Here is a 19,221-nt window from a genome sequence, read left to right as displayed (position 1 = left end):
TAGCATTGCCTATTATTAAGGTTGCCTTCCAATGATAAGACCCTGTTTACAGTTGCTTATAACTTTGCCAAATTTTAACTGTTTGGGTTTAAATTTTCCATCCTTTGTCTACCACAGGCTGAATATTTCGGAAAATTTCAGGCAAAACAATAGTAATTTCTAAGAATGAGGCTAGGGAAAATGGGTTGTCTTGTGCATGTTAAAAATTATTGATACCTTGTCTTTCAAATGCAGTACAGCCTTATGTGTTTTGGAGCAGAGATTTAAAATTTGGCAGGGCGGTGGCCTTTATATCAGGGATACCTTTTGTGATCCCTGTTAAAATCCACCCCAGTTTTAGCCAAGTTTTAAGCCTTTAAAATCACAGTTTGCACATGTGCATGCTAGAGCTAAACAGCTAAAATCTGCAGTCCATTCTCACTGAGCCTCTCATAGCCCCTAGTACTGACCAGATTGTACAGACACCATCCCTACAGAGTGACTGCCCAAGCTCCATCCCCTCTCAGCTCCTACATGTGACCAGAACAAGTATGAACCTTCCCTACAGAGTGACTATGTTCCATCCCAGGTCAATGGAGGCTCGGAAGGACTCACCAAGTAATGGTTGCTCCCAGGTATGGACTGGGGTATGATCAAGTAACCTAATTTGAGAGTAGGTAGCCTGTGCTCTTAATAACTCCCCTGCTGGCACCCAGACAGCATGGAAGAGGAAGTTGTCTAGTTTGAATGCAGAGGGAACAAAAGCTGGACCAGGGGGAGGAAAATTGGGATAAGAAGTCTAGAGAGACTGGGACTGAGGGAGTTGGGAGAGAAACTGTAACTGGGAGTTGGAGTGGGTGGAGACTGGGAATGGCTGGGGAAAAAGACTGCATGCCAAAGCAGACTGAAACACGGAGTCAGTGGCAGGAAGATTTGGTGAGGTAAAAAGGGGGTCTTGGACTGGGATCCACTTGCCGACTCCAGGTTTTTTGCTGCCCCAAGCAAAAAAAAGCCAGAGTGCCACCGCTGAAGCAAAAACAAAACAACAAAAAAAAGAGTGCTGCCCCTTTAAAAGTGCTGCCCCCAAAGGGCCAGGGTGCCACTCCTTGAAAAGAGCCGCCCCAAGCACATGCTTGGAATGCTGGTGCCTAGAGCCGACCCTGTCTGGAGGGGAACACTGAGGTTGGATGAGGAGATAGAGGGCAGGTGGAGAAACAGGAACTGGCTGGGTAACGAGACTGGGGACAAAGAGTTGAGGTGAGAGGGGGAAACTAGGACTGTTTGGTTAAAGTGACTGGAACTGGGTCAAAGAGCCAAGGGTGGGGAAGGAAGAGACAGGACTGGGACAGGGACAGGGCAGAAGGGATCAAGATAGAGGAGGAGGAAATGGGCAGAAATCTGTGCCCACTGAAATATACTGCCCTCCAGAGGCTGGAATGAAACCCACAATTCCTGAGTGTCACCAGTCCTCCACTGGCAAAGCATATCTTATCTCCCTCTAGTGCTGGGCTGTAGAGAGGATGTATAGAGGATCAGTTGCTCTGTTAACTCAAGTGGCAGAGGTCTGTGTAGTGGGTCTAAAAGTTTCAACCCTTAGGGTGTCAATGTGACGTCACATGATAGACTTTCTGGTTTTTTGGGGTTTTTTTCGGTGTGTGGTTTTAAAAAACCTAGTATATTACACACAAAAAACTATGTTAAAGAACTCTATTAAGTTGGAAAAGTCCAGCACACAAATGTTAGGATATGCCAGAAGTAAAGTCGCTGGTGGAAGAAGAATTGGACTAGCCACTATTAAATTAAAAAAACTCTAAGATATAGATAGCTAAAAACATATTGATAAAAATGAAAAATCAGTGTATATGAGGCAATTGTCATACCCATACTGCTGTATGGGTCAGAATGTTGGAGTATAAGCCAACAAACAAAAGATATTGACTGCAGAAAATAATTGGCTGATGGAAACACTGAGTTTCAAGATTGCAGAAAATAAAAAAATGAAATAACAAGAAAACATTTAGGGCAAGAAGTAATGCTGTTACAGAAGATCCAAGAAAGATGACTGTGAGGTTTGGACATCTGTCAAGAATGGACCTGGAAAGGACGTGATGATATGTACTAGAGTGCAAGGAACTATAAAGAGAGAAAGAGGGAGGATAGACACTGTGAAGAATGACAGAGAACAAAAAGGGTGAAAGATGAACAAAGCCATGAAGCTGGTACAAGACAGAAAGTGGTGGAAAGACTTAATTAGACTCTGTTGTCACTGCTGAGCAGATAGATGGGAAACAAAGGAAGGAAAAGTAGTGTAAATAAACAAAACCTACTTACTTTCATATATGTACTCTCACCCTTCTGGGCACAGCAGAGTGGGAAGCCAAGCTCCCTGATTATGATTGACCCCAGCATAGAATACAGCAGCCTGCAGCTCTAATTTATGTGAAATGACTGCACATACACCCCCCCATGCCATTTGTCAACTAGTCACAGCTGTAACACAATGGGCTGTGTCACAGTCCCTCCTGTCCCTAACATGCCTATATATCAGAAATATCACTAGTGAGAAATATTACTGTGCAAACAGTCCATCTAAAGAATTCAAGGGGAGTAGGTAAGAAGACCAAGTGATGTCAAGTTGGTGCCTGCCAGGGACATCCCTACACTGGAGGAATCTCACACTGGGGAAGGCTGTCCAGTTTGGGCCCTTTCTCTCACCATAATGGAAAAAAGAGGACAGAGCAGGCCTAAGAATCTGGTTCTGGTAGTTAAAAACATTTCTATAAAAGAATATCATTGAAAATATTAAAATATATTTTCAGCACAAGAAAAGTTGTTTAATATGAGTAATAGTTAGGATAGCAGATGATTAAGTAAAATAATTACTTTTTTTTTTTAGCCCATGAATTCTGTACAATAGCTTGTAGTAAAAGCAAGCAACATCGACTGTTAAAGTATGGAAGTAATTAAGAGTCTTTTTTCCTCCAGCAGGTCTTAAGGCTAGATTTTTGTTTAAATAAAGATATCAAACAATAAAGGCAACAATGCTAACAAGAAATTGATCAAATTGTAGTTATATCTGTCCTATAAAATGAATATGAGTGGGAATGTCAGAAATCAGTACAGTGCTAAGGTTCAGTCCTTGTGGAGGTAAATCCCCATAGCCTTGAATGTGGGTTTTGCCTGGTCAATGATTACAGGGTCAGTCTTCTAATGTAATCAGGGAGTTAAACTGTTTTTATCTTCACAATTATAAAATAATGTTATTGTGCAAACTATTCATCGAAAGATTTCACATATCAGCAGGGCCGGCCTTAGGATTTATGGTGCCCTAGGTGAGATTATTAAACTGGTGCCCCTGTGCCTCATCTGCTATTAGCAACACAAACATAAGCTTACAGTATTGGAAAACTTGCCACATTCACGTTATTAAAACCAGTTTAACTTAATTAAGCACACTGTAATGCTGATGGACTAGCACTAAAGAAGCAGCACTATAGAAAAAATTCTGATATGACAGAATGATGCAAATAATATATATTTTTTAATTTATCAAAATTTTATTGGAAATTTATATAAAGAGGTATTGAAACAAAGATTTGTTTTTAATTAAAAGCAATCTTTCTGGCTTTTTTGGCTGCAAAATCAGTAATAATGTCATCGTATGATAAAGACAAAGTCGTGTCTTGTTCGATTGCAAGAATAGCAAGACCAGTTAAGCGTTCCTGACTCATTGTAGAGCGGAGATAGTTTTTAATGAGCTTTAATTTTGAGAAACTCCGTTCTCCTGATGCTACTGTTACAGGAATTGTCAGTAGAATACGAGTGACAATGTACACAGTAGGATATATGTCAACAAGTTTGCGGGTATGAATAAACTGTACAATGTCCATCACCGATTTTGCATGTGGCAACATTTATGACAGTATACTCAATTCTTCGTACAGTTCAAGTCCATTTAAATCAAAACTATCACCGTGCTTCAGGAGGCTCTCTAGGTTCTTGCACTTTGTCATTAGTTGCTCTTGTTTTCCTATTTCGTTGAATTTAGTTATGTCATACAAAAATCCAAACTGTTCATGGTGTACTTGCAAGGTATTAAACCTTTCATCAACAGCAGATACTCCTTTATCCATCACAACATTAAAAAATTCAACCTCAAATTTCTTTTCTGGATCGTCTGTGGGCATGATCTGCTGTACAGATTGATTCTTCACAAAGAAGTGCCCCTGGCCTTTTTAACTCATATTAACTATGTATTTACTTTATGAAAAGTTGGAGAAAACATTGTGAAAACGAAAAACATTGGCTGCCCAACTTCTGGGCTGGCAAAAGTTATACTGACTCACAGGGAAAAAAAAAAAGCAGGAGAATCTTAGTACAACATATGGTCACTCTATACCAGGGGTCGACAACCTTTCAGAAGTGGTGTGCCAAGTTCACTGTAATTTAAGGTTTCTCGTGCCAATAATACATTTTAATGTTTGTAGAAGGTTTCTCTCTATGTCTATATTATATAAATAAACTATTGTTATTATCTGAGGTCTTGGCCACCGGTCCTGCTCAGGCCACTGCCAGCTGAGTAAATGAAACCCCAAACCGGCAGCGGGCTAGTGGCTGGAACCCTAGACAAGGATCCCAGGCCCTGCTCAGCCCGCTGCTGGTCTGGGGTTCTGACCACCAACTCCTGCCAGCCAGGATCCCGGCCGCCAACCCCCCCTCAGCCTGCTACCAGCCTGGGATTCTGCTCACCCAGGCTGGCAGGAGGCAGAGTGGGGCTGGTGGCTGAGCTCCTGACTGGCAAGGGGCCGGCAGCCGGAACCCCGGAGTAGCAGTAGGCTGAGTGCCTTTGGCACCCCAGACTGGCAGCAAACTGAGCCACTCAACCCCCCACCGGCCCTGCTCAGCCCGCCACCAGCCCACTCAGCCCGCAGCAGCAAACCCTCAGGTCCAATCACACGCCAAGTGGCACCACCACCAGCCTTACGGACCATGGTGAAGTTAGCACAGCATCTGATCTCAGGGACGGGGCACCCATGGAGCCACAGCAGCTCATCCTGCCCTGTGCAGCTCCCCCTGGATGAGATGGATCACTGGCAGCTGCCAGCCAGGGGGAGAGGCGCTCCCCAGCTAGGGTGGTCAGATCCAGATGTCCTGATTTTATAGGGCCAGTCCCAATATTTGGGGCTTTGTCTTATATAGGTACCAATTACCCCAACCTAGAGTGACCAGACAGAAAGTGTGAAAAATCAGGACAGGGATGGGGGGGGGGTGTAAAAGGACCCTATATAAGAAAAAGACCCCAAAATTGGGACTGGCCCTATAAAATAGGGATATCTGATCACTGTACCCCAATCCCCTATCCTGATTTTTCACACATCTGGCTAACCCCAGCCACGCCCTGTGTGACATTCCAATCCTGGCTGCCTGCCGAAGAAGTGAGTTACTTTCACTTTCATTCCTCAGCAGGCAGGCAGCCAGCCCTTCCCCCACCTATCCCCCAGCACCTCACCCAACCCAGCCCTGACGGAGGGGAGGGAGGAGAGAGAGAGGGCTGCTCCTGGGGAGGAGGGGGAGAAAGGAAGGGGTACTCCGTGGGGCGGGGGGGAGAAGAATGGATGTTATGGGGGACAACAAAGGATACTGGTTCCAGAGCCACAGAGCCTGCCTCACCTCACCTCAGCTTGGGGGAAAGAGTCACACTTACAGGTGAGCTCCTTCCCCAACCCCTACCCCCACCCCTTCCCAGAGACCCCAGCAGCCAATCCCATTCCTCAGACTGTGCTACATTCGGCTGTCTCTAGGACCCAGCAGCCCTGCTTCTACACTGTCTGGGCTGCCTGCAGAGTGGTGCCCCCAGGCAGAGTGAGGCCCTACGCGGCTGCCTATTCTGCCTATGCCTAAGGACGGCCCTGCATATCAGGATATGGAGATGTTCAGTGGAAAAACTAGTTAGGATTTGGGTATCAGAAGAAATGGGAATCTTTTAAATTTATTTTTTGTTTTGGTTGCTTTCAAGTCTTTTCTCAATGTTCAGATCTAACGTCCATAATAAAAAGATAACCACCTACTACTACTGTGGGTCCTGGACTCTTGCAGATTGATATTAGCTAGGAAGATAATGTTAACACTTTAACATAAGAAAGAAGTCATAAATACTTTCTTAATATTTATTAAGTGATTACAAGATGTAGCTATGCACATTCATAACTCTTTATAAAACATGTTATAAAATGCATTACCAAAACATTTGTCATAAAGGATGCTTTAAAAATGCTTTTTTAAAGAATGTTTTAACAAAGAAGTTAAATAATGGCCCAATTCTGCAAGCACTTTAGCCTCAAGTAACTTTATGCACATGAACAGTCCCATTGAAGTCAATGAGCAAAGTTATTCATGTGCATAAGTGTTTGCAGGAAAAGAGCCAATGAATGCACTAATGTAAGCATTCTGTAAAGTGCCATTTCTTTTTTTTTTAAATAATAATTTGGTTAAAATAGTCTGGGAATTATTGTGTATCTGAATAACTCTGGTTTTCTTTTTTAAAAGAGAAATGTAATATCAATAGAATCTAGATATAAAGTAAGATAATAAAAAAACTCCCAAACTGTTTGGCCCGCAGAGTCTTAGCCTCCTAATTTATCTTTATGGATAATAAAATTTAACAAAACGTATAGTTATTATCATAAAATAATAATGAAGTTGTGGCATCAAGGCATAACCTTTAACTTCTAATCCGAATGGTGAGTGAGCTCAAGATCACCACACTACCTGGAATTGCCTTGCTGCTCTTACAGAATTATTACTCTGGGGAAAATGTCTTTTCTAGTGGAAGAAGATGAACTTGGCAAACTGAAATGTGAAATGGTAATGTCAGCACTTTCATCAGAGTGGTGTGGTTCATGTTAATAACTGTGTTCACCAGCCAGTCTGAATTCTGCCCCAGTCCAAACAGTTTATGATTTGATTTGCACAAGTTAATTCTGTGCTAATTTTAGGTCCAAGTATACTCTCTGAATTTTGTGAAAGAGGGCTGTAGTAGAGTGGACTATATTTTATTTAACAGCCATTCAGATTCTAACATAAGTGATATACAAAAGAACCCAGGACATTAATAACCTGGAATTACCAAAAATAACAATGCTAACAACCTAATCATTAATGAGAATTACCATTCTTGTTACTATAGAAACAGAACTGAAGCAAATAGAAATTATGTGTAATTTCTCATTCCCAAAAGTGACACATATTATATCATTACCATAGTAATGATATTATTACCCAAAATGTATTAAACTAAAAAGCTCCTTACCCTGAGAAAACACCTCCATACCTGAGAGAGCTACAATGCACATTCTGCTGTTGATCTAATGTGAAGCTCTGAAAATAAAGAAAAAGACTGAAAGTTAAAACCCAATTGACAAATGTAAAAGGTAGCGGTGATAGGGAGGCAATCTCAGATAATTTGCTGATTGTTCGCTGATCTCATGGCAACACCAAAAATCAGGCTTCAGTTGTAGGGCATAATGGGGGGAAGTCAAAGTTAAAAGTCTGTTTGCATTACTCTGTCTCTTTCTTATGTGATCAGTTGTAATTGCTGATGCAGAAAGAGGAGTATAGGGCAGGAGCAGCAGAGAATTAGCAGGAAACACAGTCTGGAGCATTTTTCCCTCTATTGAGTAGACTGGGGGGTGGGGAGGAGTATTTTAACATTTCCTTTAATTTATATTTAAAAGCCAGAATTGAGCATTTTCCTGGGACTGAAAGAGGGAAAGTGTGATGCTTTGGGGTAAATGTACAGGAACAGTTTTAGGTGAGGATGAATCCAATTACACAAAATTAAAACATGAAGAAAAAACTGCCTCAGCAAAAATGAACCACTGGGTACTCTACCAGCTACAGCTGGTTACACTGTCCTCTTCCTGCATATATCCCACACTAGCCATTAGGGGCTTGGTCCGGCATAGTGCTGAGGTCTCTGGCCTAATCCAGTGAATCATTTGACACATTTGATGTTAAATATGTGAAAAGTCCTATCATTCACATGCTTAACATTAAATATGTATTTAACTGGTTTGCCGGATTGAGCCAGAGTTCTCAGCACACTGCATGATCAAGCTCTAGGTGATAAGGGGCCCTATAGCAACCATCCTCTCTCTAATCCCTTTTTTAAATATGCTGTTCCTAGGACATAGGTGGAGCAAAACTCTATGCATAAAGAAGCAGCAATGGTAGTACTTCAGCTGAGGAAGGGTGGGGGAATATTGATAAGGCCTCTCACATTTAGAATGGGAATAAAGAAAATTCATCTATTTGTAATCACATCATCTATCAGCCGTGTGCAATCCCAGACAATGGGTTTGCTGTTATTCTTTTACTAATTTTTGTTAAAGTTCATTCATAGCTTCAGTCAATGTTACAGTTCTGTTGTGATAGAAATGAAATAGAAAATTAAAATGTTGGCTTGTGGAAGTTTCCAAGCTGGCATCTCACAACATCTGACATCTCTACTGCCAGCATTACTTGTCTCTGCCAGAGGGTTATTTACAATTAGACTGATGTTTTCATAAATTGTCATTCTCCTCGTTACCATTGCATTCACCTCTTTTTAAAAAAACGTTGTAGAAAATCTATAACGCTAATTAGGTGAATATATGATTTTATCTCCCCAGGTACCTCAAAACATGATGGTTACTTTTGTTCCTGACTAATTTCAGTTTGAAGTTGCTAATATTATCAATTTACACTGGTCATCCTGGTGACTTTATGACCTCATCTTTCAGCAGACAGTGCTGAAGAGGCCTTTGCCCTGAAATTGGTTGCTTGAGAGCAAGGGGCATGTATGTCTGATACAAAATGGTGAAAATTGCCCATGCTGTGAATGGAAGTAAGTTTGTAGGAGGCAATAATAATGGATTAAATGGAGCATCGATATAATTAATGAGCTCCAAAAGATACCATTAACTGTGCCTAAATGAGTTTATAGGGTCATTGTTTCCTTTGGTGTGGCAGAAATGCTATAAGAAAGGGCACAATTCTGTCTCTCTTTTTTCCACAGAAGGTCTGCCAATTTGTATCCAGACAACCTTTGAAAACAGAATTTGCAAATAAAAAAGACAGGCTTAGAGAGATTGTACAATATACCTACAAATGAAGAAGCTGATTGTGATGAGATAGAACAATTATACAAAGCATCCAGATGTTTTCTGCTACAAGAATTACAATTTCATCTCTTAAAATGCCAGGAGATTTAAATGCAGCTTGAGCAGCCACACATAGATCTGTCCTTATGCCGCTATTTGCACAAGGAAATACAGCCCTTACAGTTCTGTCTCATACAACAAATGTTCAGTTTCTAAATGCATAGTCTTCTACATTTGGCATACAACATTACTCAGCTCCTAAGGTAATAAATTATGCTGTATCCAATAGATTTTAGATGATGATCTATAAACTTTACATATGTAGAGGAACTGCGGTTGCTTTCCTACAGTAGTAAGCTTAAAATTAATGCAAAACAGATTTTTTCTTCCAAAGCCAAGTTGATCTATCTTATGTTTCTGATATACTATTGACATTTCAAATCATTTCTCACCATTAGATCTGACCCTGAAAAGCAATGGAGTAAAGTGAATGAGGAAAATATTGATATTGCTCAGAGCACTGTAAGAGAGGAAACCAACAACCCAGGCCCCGAGCAAGCAATCAACATGTAGGACTCATTGTGCACCATCGAGTTGAAAAAGTAAGTTGGGGAACAAACAGAATTTGGAAAAAGAGCTGTAATGACTGACACAGAACATTACTTTAATGAAAAGACTACAGCTCTGGAGGAAGTTGCATGAAGACATATTCATGCTGTATTCTTTTGTCACTGCTCTTGGCCACAGAGCCAAGTTGATAATTAATGGAGCAGCAATATTTGCCTAATGGCATAAACACTTGGTCAGTCTCTTGAATAAAAAATTGAGTTTGATTGACTCAGATTCTCTGTTTTCATCTCCTAAAACCATAGCTTTGGACTATAATTGATTTACTCAACTGTCCAATTGGCAGTACTGTATATTGAGAAGCACTTCAGTGGATAAGTGCCTCAGATAGATGCAGTAGTTCACAGTGAATTAGTGACAAAAGGCAGAGACTCTTGCTCAGAACTTTTAGGATAATGTTACATAATCTGAAATTTCCCTTTTTTTAGTGAAAATTTTTTTAAGAAGGGCCAAAAATAGTACCTCAGATCTAAAACCCCTGACCGAAGAGATCACATTAGATAGCTTTCTGAGGCTATAGTGAACCTAGAATCTATTGGTTAGTTAATCACCTTAGAACAGAAGAGAGGATAAGCAGATAGAGATCTCTGGTCAGCTGGAATGGACTCTGGCTATGTTCATGTTCTAAAGTATATTTTCTGCTTGCTGTGACTTTTCTTAAAATACTGTTATTATGTATGTATGTAAATAAACTGATTTCTTGCCCTATATTTTAGATCAATAACTATCTTCTGAAGCTTTTAAAATGTCTTTTAAAGGAGAATTTAAACTAGCAACTCCTTCTTTCATCAGATGAACTGATTTAAGCATGAATAACATTGCCATTTAAATTAGTACCCTGCTGATGTCAAGAAAATGTAGCAAATGAACCGGTATGACTCACCTGTATGAAATATGCAGTCAAAGCCATGTAAAGACTTGTTTCCAATTGATAAATCAGCCATCCACAACCTGATCCTTTACCTCAGAGAGGGCTCAGTTTATTTTTCTTCTACTGACAGAAGCATCTCTTCTTTACTTAGACATTTAATGGAAAGTGTAGACACATTTCCTAGTTGGGGCAGAATGCACACTAGACTCAGTGAAGCAAACCACAGTAGATCAGTGTGAAATGAATAGGGCACAGACCCCTAAAATGAGGGAAAATAATATATATAGACCTATGTATATATATTTTATTTCTATGTACCTATGTCAGTGTTGCAAAGCTATCATGAAAATTTACCAGCACAAACACTAGATCTACTCACCAACCCCTTACTTTTCCATTAAAATTTTTTGCCCGAGAAGCAGGACTTATTCAAGTCCTGCACTTTCAAGACTTTCACGTCATTTCTACAATGACAAAACATTGAGGTTGCAAAGTTAAATATTCAGAAGTTAAGAAATGCTAGATTTGCTGTTGCCTGTGGAATGTTAATTTTGCTCCCTTGTGTGTATGCATTATGGAAGCAGTCCTCAAACTGTGGGTTGGGACCCCAAAGTGGGCTGCAACCTCATTTTAATGGGGTTGCTGGGGCTGGCCTTAGACTTGCTGGGGCCTGGGGCTGAAGCCAAAGCATGAGGCTGGGGCTGGGGCCGGGCAGGCCAAAGCCCTTGGGCTTCAGCCCTGGGCGGTGGGGCTCAGGTTACAGGCCTGCTGCCTGGAGATGAAGACCTTAGGCCCACCTGCCCGACCGGCACAGCAGGGCTTGGGTAGGCTCAGGCTTTGGTCTCTGCTCCTGGGGCCGTGTAGCAATTTTTGTTGTCACAAAGGGGTTGTGGTGCAATGAAGTTTGAGAACCTCTGAATTATGGTATGGATTAATTACAATATCATGTACTCATCTTTTCCACAGAACACCTGTCATCTTAATTTTGATTCTAAAACATTTGCAATGTTAACCAACTGCCTTTGACATAATTGTAAATTGTCTGTAGCACTTGTAATGTCTTGGGGATATTTTGTTCAGTGTTTGTACAATGCTTAGCCCTGGTCCATGACTAGAGCTTCTAGGTACTACCACAAAACAATTCAATTCAATTAATTAATCAGTTAATTAATTATTAAGTAGTTGTAGTACTTAAATTAAATTTTAGTTTGTGTGTATTTACCTCTTTCATAAATCTTGTATTCTACTAGAACCAGATACTCTTGATGACATGGTTTCAAAGGGCTTGTCTACATGGGTATTTTAAACTGGATCAAACTGAATTAATGTGGTTTCAAAAAGGCTTGCATACACTTTACACAACCCATCACTGTGCACTAATTTAACATTTATTGGGAACTATGGAGTCCTCTTGCAAAGTGGATGAGGTTTGCTTGGAATTGTATTGAATCAATCTTTTGTTCGTGGGCATGGAATTGCTGGGCACCACGTTTTGCATGCTTTCAACAGCTATCCTGCATTGCTTTTCAGGTTAACCATTAATGATCTGCCCATTTACTTGTTTGCCCTCCTGGCTTTGGTGTAAAGTTTCCAAGATAACACTTCCTCTTTTTAAAAGGTGGCAGGCACACAGACAGATTTCACCTGTTTGATTCTGGATCTCAGTGTATCATGTTCTAGTAACAGAACGAGGACTGCAATCCAGAACATGTTTCAAATAGCTGTTTGGAACTGTGCTGAGACCCTGGACCTCATCTCCGTCTGGGGAGAAGCATTGATTCATAACATTCCTGTGGCCAGCCACAGGAATAAGGATATTTTTTTATGGACGTTGCAAAGCAGATGTCTGTCAGTGGTCAAAACTGAGACGCCAACCAGTGCTGGATAAAGAGCAAGCAGCTCAGGAGAAAGTATGTTAAAATTAAGGATAAAAAGAGACAAATGAGTGAGGGACACCTGACCTGTCCATTGTTTGAAGAACTGGACAGGATCCTATGCAATTATAGTGTGACCTGTCTCAGGCACTATTGGGAGCCTGTGGCCTGCGCTGTCCCTGCCACTGAGGAAAACTGGCTCAACCCATTGGGGAATGAACAGGAGGATGTCAGACCGGAGATGTCCCCTGACAGCCAGCATCTTTTTGGTGCTCAGAACCCTGATGATGGCCAGTTGGATAGCTATTCCCAGTCCTGCCCTAGTACAATGGACCCCAAGACCTGCCCCGCATTGATTGAGCCTGAGTCTGAGCCAAAAACCCAGGCTGGGACTAAAGAGTCAGATCCCCTGCAGAGAACTTTGGCATATAAATACCTATATTTACAATTATTATTTATTTTTATTCGTTGATGTGAGCTAGGAGCACTTGCCTCCTTCCCACTTTTCCCCTTTTTGCTGCTTCAAAATGGCAACTGCCAGCCTGCTGTAGTTGTGATCTGTATCTCACCCCTCCTGCTCCTCCTCCCAGGGCCAATTTGTATACCGAAAGCATTCAACAGTTTATTGGGACAGTTTATACAGGGAAAAAAATTGGTTAGTTTTCATTGTTTATATGAGGTGTGAGGGCACATTGCATGCCCAGTCAAGACACAAAGAGTACTGTTCTCCACTGAGGTACAAATGCCTTGAACTTTCTCCAAATCTGCAGGGTTGATTAAGACTAAAACTAAACTCAATTTTGTTTACCGTATTATAGGTAATAACTACATGCTTATACCCCCCAGTAAAGTTTGCAAGCCTCTTCCACTCCTGCAGCAATTCTGGGGGTGACATCCTGGTGACTAATGTCACAACGTATCTCACTGGTCTTGCCTTTGCCTTTCTGAATCACACCATTCTTTACCACCTCAGTATAACACGCTGCAGTGCCCGTGAAAGTTTTGAGCCTCAGCACTTAACCCCAGCACCCATGTGGACAAAATAAATAAAAGGTAAATCATTTCTTCGCCTTTAACTTTCTGCACTCTCTCCAAATTATTGTATTTGAAGTGTTCTTACTGTTGAACTTTGAGTTTTGTTTGCACTTTTGCAATAATTAAAGGTTTGTGTACAGTTGGTTACATAAGAAGATTGGTTAGTTAAATGTATTTCCAAATACAAAGATATTATTTTTCCATTGGTTTCATTAAAACTTTATTATTGGTTTTTTATTGTACTGTCATAATAAAACTGTGTACAATACATCCATTATGAACCATCATTGCATTTAACACAGAAAATCCTTTAAATAAAGGTGAAAAAATTCATAGGGTTTTACAAAAGCACATAGGGAACATTTCATCTTTATTTGAAGGATTTCCTGTGTTAACTGCAATGATGACTGCTAATGGATATACTATGAACAGTTTTCATTATGAAAGAACAATAAAAAACTAATAATAGAGTTTTAATGAAACCAATGGAAAAATAATATCCTTGATTTAGAAATACATTTAGCTAACCAATTTACAAAATAAACAACTATGCACGAACCATTAATGAATGGAATAGTGCAAACAAAACTCAAAGTGCAACAGTAAGAACATTTCAAATACAACCATTTTTGGGAGGAGTATAAGGTTACAGGCAAGTATATGGCTTGCCTCTGGCTCTTCTTGTCACCCTGGATTCTTGAGTTGAGTGCTGCAGCATCTCTTGCAGGGGTATTGCAGAGCTCAAAAGAGCTGGACTCCCAGATGCAAGTATTCTTGGTGTCCAGTGGTTGAACCTCAGTGGTAAATGGGAGCCATTGGAAGCTGTGGGGATGTGGTGGCTAGGGTTTGCTGCTAGTTTCAATAGCCAGCATTGGTCAGAGGCTGAAGGACACAACTGGTTCTCAAATTATGAGACTGCAGGGCCTGCTGGCTGGCGTAGCAGGAGCATGTTTTGCAGGAGCACTTTCTTCTTTAGGATAGCATCCATGAGGTACTTCTGCATCTCTCTCTTTCCATACTTTCCTTCACTATGGTGATGCTGTCCTTGGCCACGGCCACTCTTTCCCTAGCCACTATGACACTATCTTTGGCCACTGCCACAATCTTCTTAGACAGCTGCATTTTTTTTCCTACTGGGTCCTCATGTTCAGGCTCCACTTCTCAGCCAGCTGGTTTTTCCATGAGTACTGCAAATAAGTCATTGTGAGTCTTTCTTTTTTCTGCCCTCAGATTCAGCCCATCAGCAGTAGATAGAGGTCCTGTCCTTGACTGTCTGGTTGTTTCAGATGGTGTGGCTCTGGGAGTAGGGAGAAAAACTGTTGTTCATATCCCAGACGTGTGGCTTTACCTCGATGAGATGCTTCTGATTCTTCGGTGGAACCACAGAGATGGTAAGTGCATGTATGGAGGGCACTTGTATTTGGATTTCAGTCAACTGTATCAGCTGTCATGCTGTTAGAGGTGGGGCGGGATGGCTGGAGCTATGTTTCAGGTTTGTTTCTGCAGTTTAGTTTGTGTGCCAGAGGCAATGTTGCGTCATTAGAAGTGTAATAGGGGGTTATGGGAGGTTTGAAGGGGAAGCTGGATAGTAATCTTTTCTGTACCTGCTGTGGGCTGTCCTCACACTTGATGTTACACTGAGGTGGATGACTAGGAAGTGGAGTATGGTCTTTTTCAAAAAGGCAAAGGGCAGACTAGCAAGATATGCTGTGGAGTTATTGGCTGGGATGGTCCCCCCAGAAACGCTGCAGGAGTGGAAGAGACTTGCAAGCTATATCGGGGCATGGGTGTGTGGCTGTTCCCTGAACAAAACAAAATCAAGCAATTTCTGAGTCTTATGTTCTACTATATCTCCCCCGCAGACATGGAGAAAGTGCAGAGGAAAATAGATAGGGTCCTGCAATTATTGCCGACTAGCATGAGTCTGACAGGGCATTTGTACCTCAGCAGGGAGCAGTAATGTTTGTGCCTTGACAGGCATGCACTGTGCACTTGTACCTCATACAAAGTACAAAAATCAATCAAATTTATTTTCCTGTAAGTACGGCCTCAATAAACTGTTGAATTTTGCAAAAATAAATGCTTTTGGTATTCAAATCTGCCACCGGACAGGGAGTTGAGAGTGGACAGGGTGCAAACTGACTGTGCCATGCTGGCAGGAGCCACTTTGAAACAGCAAAGTGGGTGGAAGGGAAGCCAAGACTACTAGCTCATGTCTGCCACTAATAACTATAAAAAATACATTGTAAAGATAGGTACTTATATGCAAAGTTCCCTTCAGGCTTCTGCCTCCTTTAGTCCCAGCCTGGGTTTCTTGCTTGGATTTAGGCTCAATCAACACAGGGCAGGAATAAGGGTCCCTTGTAGCAGGGCTGGACAGGGGATGGCTATGCAGTTGGCCATCATCAGGATTCTGGCTGTCAGGGGACAGCATCTGCCTGGCATCCTCCTTCTTCTCCCCAGATGGCAATGAAATTCAGGTCTCAGCATCTCTCCAAGTGGCTGCATGAGGCATGTTGTTGGGCTTCTGGACTGTAATTACATTTGTGTCACCAGAATATCATACAGTGAGATCCAGGAGCAAATGGGCAAAATCTGGCTATGTGCAAGCTTTTAAAAAAGGGAAGGGCTGTCCTAGAAATTTTACACCAAGGCAGGGAGAGCACAGAAGTAAATGGACCCTTCAGTACTGATCAGCCTGCAAAGCCCAGTGGGATAGCCATTGGAAGTATGCTGCACAGCAATGGCGTACACACCAACAAATGACCGAATGAATACAATTTGAAGCAACCTTGTCCACTTTTCAAGAGGACTCCAGAGTACCTGATAAATGCAGAGTTTGTATGCAATGATGGGTTTGTGTCATGAATGCAAGTGTTTCAAACTGAGCAACTTGATTTGATCCCTTTTAAAACTCCTTTGTAGCAAGCTCTCTAATGTCCTTGATATTATGAACCAGTAGTAGTTTGCGCCAGTTCAGGTTAAATTAGTTTTCCATTGTAGTAACCTAGTAATATCTGTTTCTTAACTTAAGTGTATTAATGCCTATTACAAGAGGAGAAAGTTAAGGTTTGATGGGGAGATATTATTTGCATGGAGTGATAGTAAATGAAGAAGGAATATATAATAGAAATGAAGTGGATGCATTCCTGAACTGTACATTTCCAGATTTATTTCTTGAGTGTTTTGTTGGAATAGTCTTTTAGGTAAAATAATTATTCTATGCAAATCTAATTATATATCCCCCATTATTGATTGAGTGAGTCAGAACACTATGTTTTCTTTACCTTTCCTTGTAACAATAGTATTAAAGTAAGTAGTAGTAATGGTTTGTTCAGGTTGATAGTCAGCACTGACGTGTTCTTCAGACTATCTAGTTTCATAAAAGAGATTGAAACTATCCAAATGCAAAGGAAGCCAAGCGCTACAGACAAGTAGCCAGATTAAAATATTTTTAATTAGATTTTGGGAAGACAAATAGGCTTGGAGAGAGAGAAAATTAAACAAATCTCATACCTCATTAGGACTCAAGAAAAAAAATTCAAAATAATGTATTTGAAAAATACTCAATCATACTTGCAATGTAGTCAAAACAATACGTCATGTAGAGTGGTCGCTATTAAAAAAATCAACATTTGACAGAAGAGACCGTCAAGCTGCTACAGTTACCTCCTAGCTTCAGCACATCACATTCCTCTGTGTGGTACTTTGCAAGTGCTGACCTGTAAATGACTTTTTACCGCCAAAGAGCATGTGTATATAGCCAGTGTCCTAAAAATGAAACTCTCTTAAATTGTTTCAATGGATATATCAGCAACTGTAAGTCCTACATATATAAGATTGTTTGGAGAATGTAGAGAGTGGGAGCACTACCCACAATAGTGGTTGTATTCTATTATATGAAGTTTTTCAAGTGTTTGTTACAGAACAGTGGCTTATGGAGGGAGCTGGTGTTGTGAGCATTTGGTAAAAAGTAGAACACATAACAAATGTGACCTGTTGCAGTGATAAGGTATGAACTGGTGAACTATTACTCAGCTGTGACAATATGAGGACATATCCATAAGTTTTCAGTATAATTCTCCTAATTCACCAGACTCATGAAATTGGAATGAATTTTGTATGCTATGGTCTTCCCATCAAACAGCCACTGCCTCCTCCCAATTTGTGTGTGACAAAACCTAAGGAAATACCTGTCACACATGGTAAAACATTCCACACTGACTTAAATTAAAAATCTAACCCTTTTATTCTTTTTCTGACAAGAAAAGCAAGGCATCATAAAAGGCTATTTTCATTTTAATCTACTCACAAACTTTTTTTCCTTTTGACTGCTGTTAGAAATAACAATGCCAGATATCAAAGAAGGGAAAACATGCTAGCCTTGCTTTTCAAAAGAGACATATTATGGGTTTAGGATTCTTATTTTCATTTCCCAGCTGTTTTTTATTTTAAGTGCTATAATGGGGATAAATTTAATAGTCTGTCTTTCCCCCTCCCAGTCAGACACTCAGACTAATTCAGTGCAAAGAGTGATCTAGAAAGAGCACAAATAGGAAGTTAAGGAAAATAATGACTGAAGAAAGTGAATGAATTAAAGGGTCAGTGTTCCTGAGTAGGGCAAGCAGTGATAGGTGTTGTATAATGAATCTTACGTAAATGAATTCTAGATGAGACAAAGTTTAGTTATGGTACCACTGTTAGATCTCCAGGATCTTCATTGTACACTGGGGACAGGGACCCAGGCACAGCTTAGATTCTTTAGATATCCCAAGTTGGCAGCATTCTCCTCACTGCCCATACGCCCCATTCTGTAAAGCAGCGCAGTCTCTCCCTTTCATACTAAGCCCTATTTATCTAAATATTTCAGATGTCCCTGGAAACATGATAGACAGCGTGGTGTTTTAGTAGGTATTAGATACCAGAATAGGGCTGACTCAGAAAATCCAATATGCCTGATTTATGCAATTGCATTCTCCAATGTACAACTCCCTTCAAAGTTCAGGAAAACTATCTAAATGTCTTTTTTACTTTTGTGTTAGGGACTAAGTATGCGTAGCTTTGTCATCAAAGAGGTTTATGATGTTGAAATGAAATTAAATTTGTGCTTAAAATGCCTAGACAGTATACAAGAGTTTCAAAAACAGTCCCCAAAGTCCTCTTTTCTTTCTTCTTTATTGTGTGCTAAGGACAAGTGACTGCTATCAATGGAGCTTATTAAAATCCTGTAATATAATGAAAATGAAATGCATTGTTACTTAGTTTTCATAATAATGACAACAAATACACTGCATTTCTTTCTTTGTTTTGTGTGTGACAAGGATATAAACCGCTTTCTGGCGTCGCAAACTGTGAATAATGTATGAAATAAAAAATCTATGCAAAATAGAATAGAGAGAATCTCGACACTGTGCCTAGCATAACATGGGCCTAATGTAGAGCCCACTGAAATCAATGCAGATTTCCATGGAATTCTGCTGGCTTTGTACAGGTCCCATATGCGCACACATTGGCCTACCAAACCCTCAGTGACAGAAGTAGACATGTCAGTGTTCACTAGTCTTTATCTTTCCATATGTCTACAAGACCTAAAACCAGACTGACTTTCTCATCGGTACAACATTCCCCATTTGGCCAGGCTGGTTGTGGAAGGCTCAGATTTCTGTATATTCATGTATAGTACTTATACAGAAAT

General features: G+C 40.6%; 1 long non-coding RNA gene across 1 annotated transcript; it reads left to right on the top strand.

Annotated features, from left to right (window-relative positions):
• Positions 1-5,591: 5,591 nt before the first annotated feature.
• Positions 5,592-9,918, top strand: LOC127051566 (uncharacterized). The gene is made up of 3 exons (XR_007774519.1): positions 5,592-5,685; positions 9,035-9,382; positions 9,578-9,918. It is a non-coding gene; the product is annotated as an uncharacterized LOC127051566 (long non-coding RNA).
• Positions 9,919-19,221: the final 9,303 nt, after the last annotated feature.

Source organism: Gopherus flavomarginatus, chromosome 5, assembly GCF_025201925.1.
Source record: "Gopherus flavomarginatus isolate rGopFla2 chromosome 5, rGopFla2.mat.asm, whole genome shotgun sequence".
Lineage (NCBI taxonomy): Eukaryota > Metazoa > Chordata > Testudines > Testudinidae > Gopherus > Gopherus flavomarginatus.
This window is presented reverse-complemented; position numbering and strand designations above follow the sequence as displayed.